Source organism: Pelobates fuscus, chromosome 2 (genome assembly GCF_036172605.1).
Source record: "Pelobates fuscus isolate aPelFus1 chromosome 2, aPelFus1.pri, whole genome shotgun sequence".
In the NCBI taxonomy this organism is placed as follows: domain Eukaryota; kingdom Metazoa; phylum Chordata; class Amphibia; order Anura; family Pelobatidae; genus Pelobates; species Pelobates fuscus.
Window position 1 is genome coordinate 81,444,556 of NC_086318.1, and position 13,670 is coordinate 81,458,225.

Below are 13,670 nucleotides of genomic sequence, written 5' to 3' on the forward strand. Positions count from 1 at the left end.
GATTTAGTCTAAGGCAAAGGAAAGGATTTTTTACAATAAGAACAATAAAGATGTGGAATTCTCTGCCCAAAGAAGTGTTTTTATCAGAATTTGTACAGATGTATAAACAGCAACTGGATGAATAATTGCAAAAACATAATATTCGGGGATATAATTTTTAGTTCGTGGGGTAATAGCTTCTTGATCCAAGGAGAGACTGCCATTCTGGGGTCAATAAGGAATTTATTCCTGGTTTGTTGTAAAATTGGAAGTGCTTCAAACACGTCAACAACAAAAACAGATATGAGAAAGACTGAAATTGATGGGCACGTGTCTCTTTTCAGCCAATGTAACTATGTAACACCCACATACCTGCCACGTATCTCCCTGTCATCACCGCTGCACCCACCAGTACATATAACCCAATTCCCTTACTTTTCATTAATATGCACACACCCCATTGCATACTCCCACTTCAATTCCCAATTTACACCCAGCCACATAAATCCAGGATATATCATTTGCCTGCCTCAGCTCCTAGTCCTGCTCGCTCACTTGGCCTGTCACATTCACACATTCCGTCACATAACAACCAACATTCAATTCAAAAACATGCGATTCCTCTTTCAGTTTCCAACTATTACCCTTAGACTGGTTGAGTATAATGCACATTTTTGGGTAGCAAACATCCGCACTGCCATGGCTAGCCACTGTTTGTGCACTGGATTTGTGTGGCCTTTGCTGTTATAGCATAATCGACAATACGATCCACCAACCTCTAAAGTGCTATGTTTAAGAATCATTATATATAAGTAACTGTCTGTGCATTTACCTTGATGCTCTTTCAGCCATTAGCAGGAAATTGCTGGGTAGGCATATAAAGGGTGTGTGCAAAGGGGAGGGATTCCGTTAGCCGTACAAGTAATCTATTATTAGTATTTAATTTTTTATTTTATTTTTAAGTGCATTATTTTTTTATTTTTTTTTGTAGTTTATAAGGTACATACAGAGTTAAATTGCTTTACAATACATACAGGATATTTGTACAGTATTTCAGATTCTCATTTGTTGTTAACATTGTCCTTAAAATGGGTATACAACGTGTTCGCAGGTCGTTAGGTATAGCTTTCTTATCTCCCATTATTTATTTATTTTGATCAAATTTTACCCCCCAAAAACTGGTACTTGTCGTCATGATGATGGGCTTTTTTTTACTGTAATCTTACCATTTCTGGTTTTGCAACACGTGTGTTGCCTTATGCTATGATGCACATATTTTCAATATACATGAATTACAATTTTTAAAAAACTTAAAACACAATACAGACATTAACTGACTGTTGGATTGTGTAAACTAGCAATCTTTCATTTTATAGATTGTTTTAATTTGCAGGTAAATGTCATTTATTGGTTAGTTTTTCTGCAGTGTTATAATTGTGTAACTTTAGGTTTGGTCTCCGTAAGGAAGGATTAATTAAACCGTTATTATGTAACTTTTATCAACTATGAAATAGTCATTACAATTTGTATTTTCAAGTTATGTCTGAGCACTCTCAAACATCATAATGATCTAATAGACTGTGAGCCACAAACAGGGAGTGGGCGTGTAGAGTGTCACATTTTCGACAGCTAACTATCTCACATTTAGGGCACATTGTTCTAGGGTGCTCCATCCGGCCACAACATGATTCTTCATGGGTCGTCTTGGGTTCTTTTGGCCCAATTCGCCTCGGAGGTTTGGCTTTCTCCTCTGGTATCTGCTTCTTCAGGCTGCGGATAAAATGTCATGTTTGAAAAGCGTTCACATCCCACCATTAAATCTAAACAGGCAATGATAAAATATATTGTAATTATTATTGCTGTTGCAGCTGTGGCAAAATACCAGGAACCCCATGTTTGAATCCCAGTTAGACCACCTTAGCAATAAGTATCTTTGGGCAAGACACCTAAGAATATATATATCCACCTACCTCAAATCCTTATAGCCTGCAAGCTCATTTAAGCATGCACATCTTCACCTTCAAATGTCCCTATCTAGAATTATAAAGTGCTCGGAATGCGTTGGTGCTATATAACTGCATATAACAACATGGATAGGAAGAAGGATGTTCTTCCTGCTCACATAGTATACGTAAAGTGTATATATATGTGCTACTTTTCAAACAGGGATGTGTTTTTCTTTGATTACAGACCATTCGTCACATTATAATCAGCAATTAGTGTATGATATAATGAGCAAGACCTTCCTCCAACAATTTGGCTAAATCATTATTAGACTTACTTTGTATTTCAGAGCACCTCCTATAAGGTAAGTACTGCATTCGCCTAACACCTGGTGGATTCAAGTAGCAGTGCTTGGTTTAAAGGAATAATAACAGGCTTGTTACAAAATAAAATACTGTTAAAGTCATTCCTTTAATACAAGTACGTACTTACTGAAAGACTGCAGTTAACATTACCAGTAGTTTTATTATATTTTTTACTTTCCTGATGTATTTTTTACTTTATTTACTATTGTGCATCTTTATTATAAAGCAATGATGACTTTGAGGAGGAATTGGCCATCTAAAGGGGTCAGCTAAATGTAAAATGCTGATCTTCTCCAAAAATGGAATTCCTTTATTCCCACACATTAAATCTTATTTTAGGGACTCCGGTACCGGAACCAACAAAACATATTTCAGAATAAGGGAGGTCAGACAGAGAAGAAACAGTGTTGCAATTCGTCTTGCAAAATATATCCCAAAATTGAGCATGCGCACAACATTGGTAATTAAATAGGCCAATAACTGTAAAATATAGCCAAACCGATGTCTAGATTGACTCCAATCCACCACTCAAAATAAATGAAGACTACTTCCACCAGGATTTCTATTCTTCTGTATGTGGAATCCAGTTTTTGTTTAATTTTCTAGCCTTCTGTTACTCTGTAACCACACAGATATCTGAGGGTCACACCATAATGGGGCCACCAGAACAGACATTTGGACACAAATCCAGTGGAGGGCTACGAGCACATTATTGTCATAGTGAACATGGTTATTTTACGCCCCAAGTAAGAAATTGCACTCACAGAAAGCCAAAATTTGCTTACCCCTTTACCACGGCAAGGGTTCAGGGTACTGGGCACTGGGTGGGTATAATTAATGGTCCCTCCATGGTAGGAGCAGAATTGCAGTAGGTAAATTCTAATGCTTAAAGGTTATTACTTTTGTGTTTTTAATGATCCACAGAGCAGGGCAAGGGATGATATCTTCTTCCTGATGATCCTCTGTTTCTTATTTCGAGTTCCTTTCTCTCCCGTGAATGCTGCCTCTTTGTCCCTCTCTAATGATTTCTTATGCCAGCTCATATCCAGGCTCAGCGACACTCAGACAAGGCGTAACTTCTGCAATATGAAAACAAAAACACATAAAAAAAAAATTCAACAAAACATCAAATGTATCTAGACACAGAATGCACGTGCTCGATAATGGGGTACTTTCATGTTCTACAATTCTTCGTCAGACTGATATTTAAGGACTGTGTGATCCAGAAGCTATAGAGATAAGGCTGGGTACCCCATACACTTACCCATACACTATAAATGAAAAAGATATTACAGAAAATAACATCTCTCCAACTTCTATCAACTGCATTTATGAACTATGACATTTTTATATATATATATACACACACACACACACACATATACACACACACACACACAAAACAAATTAATGACAAAGAAGTTGCCATACCTTTTATACTGTCATATAATAATACTGTTAGCAGTATGCATTTGTTGAATGAGGCTATAGAGTGTAACAACACTTGGCACATTATTTAAAGGAACATTTCCATATATATATATATATATATATATATATATATATCTTAATATAAGCTTTGTGTTATAATATACTGTTTCATTAATTTTCAGATTCAAATCACCTAATTGTCAGTAATGTGACCCAATCCTTACTCTTTTGCAACTGTTTGCTTTGCAAATCACCTGGCAAAGGGTTGCAGACTGAAAAAGCACCCAATTTTAAATGAATATACACAAATAAAAATAATTATGAGATTAATATGAAGATTGTACTAAGATAATAAAACAAACTATAAATAAGCCTAGCTTGAAAAGGCAATGGGGATTACCGAAATCTTGCTTCTCTGTTGGCCAAAAAAAAAACCCACAGATTAAATGACTGCGTAATTATTTGTTTTATTTTACATAACCGGTCTAAAAAAATGCCCTCTTTTTAAATGTGACAATAGTGCCTGCCACTATTAATTTTATTGGTAAACATGAAACTGTTATTACTATCACCTCCTCTCAGTTGAATGGCTAGCCACCTGTATAACTCCCAACCCTCCACTGTCAAAGTGGATAACCAAACCCTGCAACTTCCCTTAGATGTAGCAAATGCCTTTAACAATTATTGTGTCAGATGCTCCACTACCCTGATTGCCAAGCTAATAAATGACACACATCCTGAAACTACAAATGTGGATCAGGCCCCACTAAATTTGCAAACACCCAATATAGACAAGTTACATTTTTAGACCTGTACCTATTAGTGTCATTAAACACCTTAATAATCTAAAAATGAAAAACCAGTCTGGACCTGATAAAATCCCAGCAATGCTGTTGAAGCTCAGTTTGCCGGCAACTGCTAAACCTATCACAGCCCTAATTAACAAATCCTTGGTGTCTGGATACATACCCAAACTTTGGAACACTGCGAGAGTAGTGCCTATCCATAAAAGCGGTGACACTACTTTGGTTTCTAACTATCGCCCAATATCATCGCTCCTGGTATTGTCATAAATCTTAGAAAAATGTGTCCATACGCAACTATGTGAGTATTACCAACAATCAAACTATCTGACCCCTGATCAATCGGGTTTTCTGTCCAAATCACTCAGCTACAACTGCCCTCTTAAAAGTTTGCAATGACATCCAAACTGGCATGGAACAATTGATGATTGTCTGCTAACCTGGTTTCGATCATATGTATCGGATCGCTCGCAATATGTGTCCACTTTTGACATCGACTCCCTCCCTCTCCCAGTCACGTGTGGTGTTCCCTAAGCTTCCATTCTCGGTCTCCTACTATTCACATTATGTATAAATGATCTGCCTAATGTCTGCAAATCCTCAAATGTACACATGTACGCAGATGACACGAGTGTGGCGAAACCAACCTCGCCACTATGAGCTGGAGAAGCCTGGTTGCTCGCCTGCTTCCTTTGGACTATGGACCAGACTTTAAAAAGCTTTATTTTACCTGCAGAAAGGCATATTCGTGCCTTTCAGCCGGGGTGTTCGGTAGATTCCAGCTACCGAACAAACTACCGTATGAGGGACCACCTAGGAGATGGAGTGTGCCGTCAATTAACCGCCCAGAAGCTGCGGTTAACCGCAGCTTAATTGATGAACGCTGGGTGGCCTTTGTTCGTTTGCCGACCACGAGGTAGCGGCCATTTTAATCGTGCAAAGGACCAGCGGTGTTCGGCGAGGATTCTATGGAACTATAAACGGACACTTAATTGCACGAACACCGCTGAGCCGTCTGTCGCCTGGGTCCTAATCGTACAAGGTTAACCGAACACTGGAATTCGGTAATTCTATGGGAATTGTAGTAACCCAGATAGCTATACCATGGAGCCTATTTGTGTGATTAAAGACTTTGGCTCCATGGCGATTAAACTGTATTCGTGTAGTCTGGGTGCCATTCACCTAACAATGTGCACCCAGACCTGAGCTATCTGGGGATATGTAACATGTCTGTGTTGGGTGGAATAAAAGTGACTTTATATATTTTAAAGCATAATACTGTATTTAGATCCCCACATGTGTAATGGAGTCTTGTCTTTGTCCTGGGAGATAATTGGATTACCTCTACAATTATCTCCAGGGCAGAAGGGAGGAAACCAGGATGCATTGTGGGAATGTTTACTGCTGTGTGTCTGTAATTGGTTTATGTCTGTCCTTTGTTACAGTCTTCCATTTGGTCCCCTAGGGGAGTGTCCACCAGGTGGGAGACCTGCATAAATACTGGGCAGGTAGCCCTGAGTAAATGAGTTGCTGTTTAACCCTGAAGCTGGAGTGTGTCTCTTTCTTGGGGGGAAAGGGGACTGTATGCCGACTGCCAGGAGTGTAAGCTGTTCGTATTGCTTTTCCTGTTCGGCTGCTTCCAGGGTTCGTGTGTCTGCTGTTCGAGAGTTGGTGAATTCGTGCAGTTTTGGGAGTTCGGGAAGTTGGTGCTTATAGTAGCTGCTGGTCTATGGAAAAGGGGATTATCGCCTAAACGGATTTTTCCCCTTGTAAGTGAAACGGTCCGTTACAATTGGTGGCAAGCGGCGGGATCGTTCCTACAACCAGAGGGACAGCTACAGACAACACCATTCCTGGATTACAAAGTGAGGGCAACGCCAGTACCCGTACAGCGCCCCTATCTACAAGGAACCAACTGCAGCAGAGCAAGCATGGCACCCAGCTACACTCAAGAGGCGTATGACAGAGAGGTCACCGCGGTACTGGCTTTATGCGGACCCAACCTCTCAGAGGATCTAATACAGCGTGTGAAGAAAGCAGTGCGAGAGTACTTGCCGTGGGAATCAGAGCGGGCCAGGGGGTTTGCAGACCTCCCTCCCCAGCGGCAATGTGTGGCCCAGGGAGCTGATGGTGTCGTCCATCCTCCCCAGCAGCCGTGTGTGTCCCAGGGAGCCGAAGGTGCAGTCCTTCCTCCCCAGCGGCAGGCTGAGTAACAGGGGGCAGAGGTTGTTGTTCCTGCCCCCCAGCAGCAAAGTGATATGCCAAGAAGGCAGTGTGAAGTGAAGGGAGAGGAGAGCAGCGTCCTCCCTCCCCAGCGGCAATGTGTGCCCCAGGGAGCTGATGGTGTCGTCCATCCTCCCCAGCAGCCGTGTGTGTCCAAGGGAGCCGAAGGTGCAGTCCTTCCTCCCCAGCGGCAGGCTGAGTTACAGGGGGCAGAGGTTGTTGTTCCTGCCCCCCAGCAGCAAAGTGATATGCCAAGAAGGCAGTGTGAAGGGAAGGGAGAGGAGAGCAGCGTCCTCCCTCCCCAGCGGCAATGTGTGCCCCAGGGAGCTGATGGTGTCGTCCATCCTCCCCAGCAGCCGTGTGTGTCCAAGGGAGCCGAAGGTGCAGTCCTTCCTCCCCAGCGGCAGGCTGAGTTACAGGGGGCAGAGGTTGTTGTTCCTGCCCCCCAGCAGCCAAGTGATATGCCAAGAAGGCAGTGTGAAGTGAAGGGAGAGGAGAGCAGCGTCCTCCCTCCCCAGCGGCAGTGTGTGCCCCAGGGAGCTGATGGTGTCGTCCATCCTCCCCAGCAGCCGTGTGTGTCCCAGGGAGCCGAAGGTGCAGTCCTTCCTCCCCAGCGGCAGGCTGAGTTACAGGGGCCAGAGGTTGTTGTTCCTGCCCCCCAGCGGCAAAGTGATATGCCAAGAAGGCAGTGTGAAGTGAAGGGAGAGGAGAACAGCGTCCTCCCTCCCCAGCGGCAGTGTGTACCCCAGGGAGCTGATGGTGTCGTACATCCTCCCCAGCGGCCGTGTGTGTCCCAGGGAGCCGAAGGTGCAGTCCTTCCTCCCCAGCGGCAGTGTGTCCTGCAGGGAGCAGGGACAGTCAGTCTCGCACCCCAGCAGCCGGACAAGAGAATGAAAGGGGAGACAGCTGGTTCCCCTTTCCACCAGCAGAGAGAGTGCCAGGGAGAGGAACCTGCTAACCCCTCTCCCCAGCGGCAGTTTACCATCCAGAGAGAGGAGCTTGTTACACCCTCTCTCCAGCGGCAGCCTAACCCACCAAGGGGAGATGTTAAGCCCCACGACTGTGCAGATGGGACCGTAGTCTCTGTACTTACAGCCCAAGGGGTAGGGACGGTCGGTCCTGTCCCCCAGCCACAGAGCGATGTATCCAAAGGGGAGACAGTCGGTCTCTCCCTCCGGCAGCCGAGCTATGCACCTAAAGGGGAGACAGTCAGTCTCCAGCAACCAGGCTCCAACCAGACTACTTCCGTGGTAGTGCTGGCACCAGGACAGAATACCGCTGGTCTCTGCCCCCTCAGCAACCCACCAAGGCAGCCTAACTGTTCCCCACACAGTCATGGTGAGACACCTGGACCTGGACAAGTTTGTAATTTTTTCAGGTGTAGTACCCAGTTATTGTGGGGGGGCTGTACTAATAGTTGTGTTTTGTGGGTGGGTTGCTGGACTAACCAGGGCACTGACCGGCAGGAGGTCAGGTACCCTGTTAGTCTAATTGGTAAAGGGGAGAAGTGTGGCGAAACCAACCTCGCCACTATGAGCTGGAGAAGCCTGGTTGCTCGCCTGCTTCCTTTGGACTATGGACCAGACTTTAAAAAGCTTTATTTTACCTGCAGAAAGGCATATTCGTGCCTTTCAGCCGGGGTGTTCGGTAGATTCCAGCTACCGAACAAACTACCGTATGAGGGACCACCTAGGAGATGGAGTGTGCCGCCAATTAACCGCCCAGAAGTTGCGGTTAACCGCAGCTTAATTGATGAACGCTGGGTGGCCTTTGTTCGTTTGCCGACCACGAGGTAGCGGCCATTTTAATCGTGCAAAGGACCAGCGGTGTTCGGCGAGGATTCTATGGAACTATAAACGGACACTTAATTGCACGAACACCGCTGAGCCGTCTGTCGCCTGGGTCCTAATCGTACAAGGTTAACCGAACACTGGAATTCGGTAATTCTATGGGAATTGTAGTAACCCAGATAGCTATACCATGGAGCCTATTTGTGTGATTAAAGACTTTGGCTCCATGGCGATTAAACTGTATTCGTGTAGTCTGGGTGCCATTCACCTAACAATGTGCACCCAGACCTGAGCTATCTGGGGATATGTAACATGTCTGTGTTGGGTGGAATAAAAGTGACTTTATATATTTTAAAGCATAATACTGTATTTAGATCCCCACATGTGTAATGGAGTCTTGTCTTTGTCCTGGGAGATAATTGGATTACCTCTACAATTATCTCCAGGGAGAAGGGAGGAAACCAGGATGCATTGTGGGAATGTTTACTGCTGTGTGTCTGTAATTGGTTTATGTCTGTCCTTTGTTACAGTCTTCCATTTGGTCCCCTAGGGGAGTGTCCACCAGGTGGGAGACCTGCATAAATACTGGGCAGGTAGCCCTGAGTAAATGAGTTGCTGTTTAACCCTGAAGCTGGAGTGTGTCTCTTTCTTGGGGGGAAAGGGGACTGTATGCCGACTGCCAGGAGTGTAAGCTGTTCGTATTGCTTTTCCTGTTCGGCTGCTTCCAGGGTTCGTGTGTCTGCTGTTCGAGAGTTGGTGAATTCGTGCAGTTTTGGGAGTTCGGGAAGTTGGTGCTTATAGTAGCTGCTGGTCTATGGAAAAGGGGATTATCACCTAAACGGATTTTTCCCCTTGTAAGTGAAACGGTCCGTTACAACGAGCAATTCTGATCTACCGCAGCTTGAGGCTGTGCTCCAAGACCAGTTTACAGAGGTAGAAAAGTGGATCGCAAAAAACAAACTCTTCCTAAACACTGACAAAACTGTCACAATGATCTTTGGAACAGTATCTAAATTACATAAATTACATAATTCCCACCTATTCATCAAAACAAATTCAAATAGCACACTGACCGCAGTCCACTCTTTCAAATACTTTGGTATGTTGTTAGACCACAATCCATCTTTTGGCCTCCACATAGAAAAACTTGCATCTAAACTTTATCCAAAACTAGGTTCCCTGTACCGAAACAAATCCTGCCTAAGCCCTACAGTAAAGGAAAAGATTGTACAGCAAATGCTGATGCCAATCATTGATTATGGGGATGTAGTATATGCACCTGCACCACAATCCCACATTAATAAACGTAATACATTTTATAACTCGTTCTGCTGATTTGCACTACAATGTAATTACAGAACCCACCTTTGTGACATGCTAAAAGAACTAAACTGGCTGTCGCTGGAATCCAGACGCACCCTTCATCTTTGCAGCCTTGTGTTTATGAGATTTTCTGGGAAGCTCACACCCTACCTGAGCAGAATGCTCTCCCCAGCTGGTCCCACCTCCTATAACTTCCGATCCAGTACTAGCACTTTATTTAGTCTACCTCAGTACATAAAGAAAGCGACCCGATCCTCCTTTTCCTACAGAGCATCGCAATTATGGAACGAACTCCCGCATACTTTTAAATCTTCCCCAAGCCTAAAGTCCTTTAAGAGATCCCACTCTACATATCTCAAAACAGAATGCACCTGTCATGGTTAATTATATATTTCCTACCTATTCTATGTTAAATTTTGTATATATTGTGTATTAATATTGTTTTTGTATTTTATTGTACCCTATTGTATCAATGCAATGTTTTGTGGACCCAGGACATACTTGAAAATGAGAGAAATCTCAATGTATCTTTCCTGGTAAAATATTTTATAAATAAATAACCTACCTTGGTTTGCCAACAAGCAGGTCACTCCAGCTTATTTCAAAACATGTTTTTCATAATGTATTTGTCTGGGGGTCAGTTAAAAAGAATCTTGAGAAATACCTGTTGGCATCTATTGTCTTGTATCATCGTAGCCATGATAATTATGGAAAGGCACGAAGTGAGCAAAAGTTCCAAACCTTTTAATGTTCCACTGCTGTAGTCCTTCACGTTCTGCAAAGTGGTCCAATTCTCTTCTAAGATCCACCTGCAAGTTCCTCTGTGATAACGCTTTATAAAGACAAAGACAGGGATTTCTCATGGTTTTATTTAATACTCTGGCACACGCATCTTTTCTCCTCTGATCCATCTTCATTTCCTTATTGGGATGTTTCTTTTCAGATATAATTGTCTCCATGGCCTTTTTAATCAAATTACCCACCAGATTCGAAATGTGTAATTTAGTAATTGTATTTGGTCCTGATAAGATTGTCCTCCATCATAGGCTTCAGTTCACTTCCTACGTGGGCCCACATTCTGTGGGATGCAATTTATTGAGTCTAACACAATTTCCTTTAGTGTTTTGTTTTCCAAACAAACAAAACATTGTTTCCATGATTACCACAAACCATGTGGGCAATTTATCTGTTTAGAAGGAAGCAGGCACAGTCGCTCTAGGAGTGTGTGCTCTTAAACTCACACGCTACACACACACACACACATACAACAATATTGAAGATATTGTGTGTGTCCTTTAACGTCCTTTCTACAGAACATTAGAAAATGAAAGAGACATTTAGAAAACATCACATCAGAATAGTTAGATCTACACAAAAGTGATGTCAATGGCAATGATTCACTAAACATTGAATTGTCAAACAAATCCAATTTAATTTTACTGCACTGTATTCAATTAGGCCGCAATCCACTGTACTCACAGCTAAATTAAAATGATTGAGATACTAAGAATTATCCTGAAACAGAATGCATCAAATAAAGACTCCATCACAATCTGTCATTAGATAGTTTAACCATTATTGGTTTGTAGAAAAAGAGCAATATACCTCATATTATACAGCCAAGCTTTAGTGATTACAGTCAGACCACAAAAGATGTATTGACACATTCTCTTAGCCATTTTTGCATTACCAAAGTCAACACCAAAAAGGACTTGATGAGTCACTAAATATAATTTTTCACCTAATTAACCAAAAATTAACAGTATGAGTTAAAACAATCAATTGTCTTGAGTAGTTGTCCAATTTATGCAAACTACTAATTAATGGATACAACATTGATAATACAGCAAATACACTATATAATTAGAATTATGTGGACATCTGACCATGACACTTTTATGAGCTTGTTGGACATCCCATTCCAAAACCATGGGCATTAATATGGAGTTGGCCCTCGCTTTGTAGCTTTAACAGCTGGTAAATGTTCTTCACAAGATTTTGTGTTTATGGGACCTTGTGTACCTAATCAGTTACAGTATATCCCTGGTAGTAGTCTATCTGTTACAGTGTATCTCTAGCAATAATCTATCAGTTACAGTGTATCCCTGGCAGTACTTTATCAGTTATAGTATAAGGTCCCTTCACTCACCTACATCACGCTAGCACGCCACATCTCTCACTCACTCCACAAGGACACCGCATCAGAGTTTGACCCCCCCATGTGGCACAGTCGATTCAGTCACCCATATGCAAACAGCACCTCTGTTCACACAAACACCACTTACCAGACAGAGTAGGAAGAACTCCATGTGCACAAACGCAACCTCTGTTCATGCAAATGCTACTCACCTATACTGCAGACAGAACACCGGTCGTACAGACTCTGGCTCCCGAACACAGCAAGAACAGAAGTCTGTTCGTGAGAATGCTGCTGCTTCGTGTCACGGTCGACCCAGACAAGGTCGCCCCAGAAGTGCCCAATAAGGGATTTTAACCAGGGTACTTTGCGGTCGTGGGCCTGCTGTTTCTCCTCTGAGCCACCATACAGCTCAAGTAATAGCCTGAAGTTTGGATCTTGCCTTTTATCCAGCACTGGGGGTTGGAATTTACCCACGACTATTCTCCTGTTTATGTCCTATCTGTACTGCGACTTGGAGCATTAACCTGCACAGCCCCTGTGCACAGACTCACAAGCCACGCGAGTTCTTACCTGACCACCTTGGCCTGTGTTTAATTGCAAGGGTGAGCATATATACGCGCTACAGACTCCCAACCAAGGTAAGCCGTTACAGAATGAACTGACCATCATGGAGTTCGCAGAGATGTGCACACTACGTTCCCAGCAAGTGTCCAGCCTGGCCCAGACTGTTTCAGAGCTGCAGCGAGAAGTTCTATTTCTTAAAGGCATAGTACTCCCAGCCCCGGAACCTGCTTATCCAGAACCCTATGTCGTAATGCCTGACAGGTTCGATGGTTCCCGTTCCTCTTTCTCAATGTTCAAGATGGATTGTGAGCTCCTGTTTGCCTTGAAACCTAGAACCTACGCCACTAACTTTGTCAAGGTCCGTACTGCAATTAATTTACTTTCTGGATGGATTAAGGAGTGGGCATACCAGAAGCTGCAGGAGAAAGCACTGTCTTGGATAGCTGGGAGTCATTCATGACCGCGTTACCTCCAGGAAAGCTACTCCCAAGCTTGCTCCATGTACCCGCACATCTCGGTTACCTAGAGAAAAGGACTTTAAACGCACATACCAAGTCCCCATCATGTTGCAGCATGAACCCACCTTCAGGGACCTGCCTTGTCACTCTGATTGTACTCAAGCAAGCAAGCCGTTAAACTCTAGTGGACAGGGAGGAACCCATGGAGATCAGATTTACCTGAACTAGGTTGTCGTCTAAGGAGAGAGACAGTAGGAGAGGGTGTGGCCTATGTTTCTACTGTGGAGAAAGAGGGCACTTTATCTCCCTCTGCCCTACTCGCCCACCTCTGCCTAAAACTGTTCAAGTAGGTACTGTCTGTACCCGTCCTGTCATCCCGGCAACACAGCCTGGAATCTGCCAAGGTTGCTGTCTAGCCTGTCCTCGTTCCGTGACACTAAAGGGAACCCAGACCATAGTAATCAACACAGCTAGTACTCCTGAGAAAGTCCCTCCTCCGGCTCCAGAAACGTCTATACCTTTACCCAAAGAAACACCTGTTTAAGCAAGCACCATCACCACTTCCTGCCTTACCAAATAAGTTATTTCACCTGAGACTGCACATATGCTTCTAATGGCACTGTTGTATGTAAACAGGATCTTGAGGTGTT

At 43.4% G+C, this 13,670-nt stretch overlaps 1 long non-coding RNA gene across 1 annotated transcript; it reads right to left on the bottom strand.

Annotated features, from left to right (window-relative positions):
• Window positions 1–1,192: 1,192 nt before the first annotated feature.
• LOC134585518 (uncharacterized) lies at window positions 1,193–10,684 on the bottom strand. The gene is made up of 3 exons (XR_010086527.1): window positions 10,600–10,684; window positions 3,189–3,367; window positions 1,193–1,749 (listed from the first exon to the last, which is right to left on the bottom strand). It is a non-coding gene; the product is annotated as an uncharacterized LOC134585518 (long non-coding RNA).
• Window positions 10,685–13,670: the final 2,986 nt, after the last annotated feature.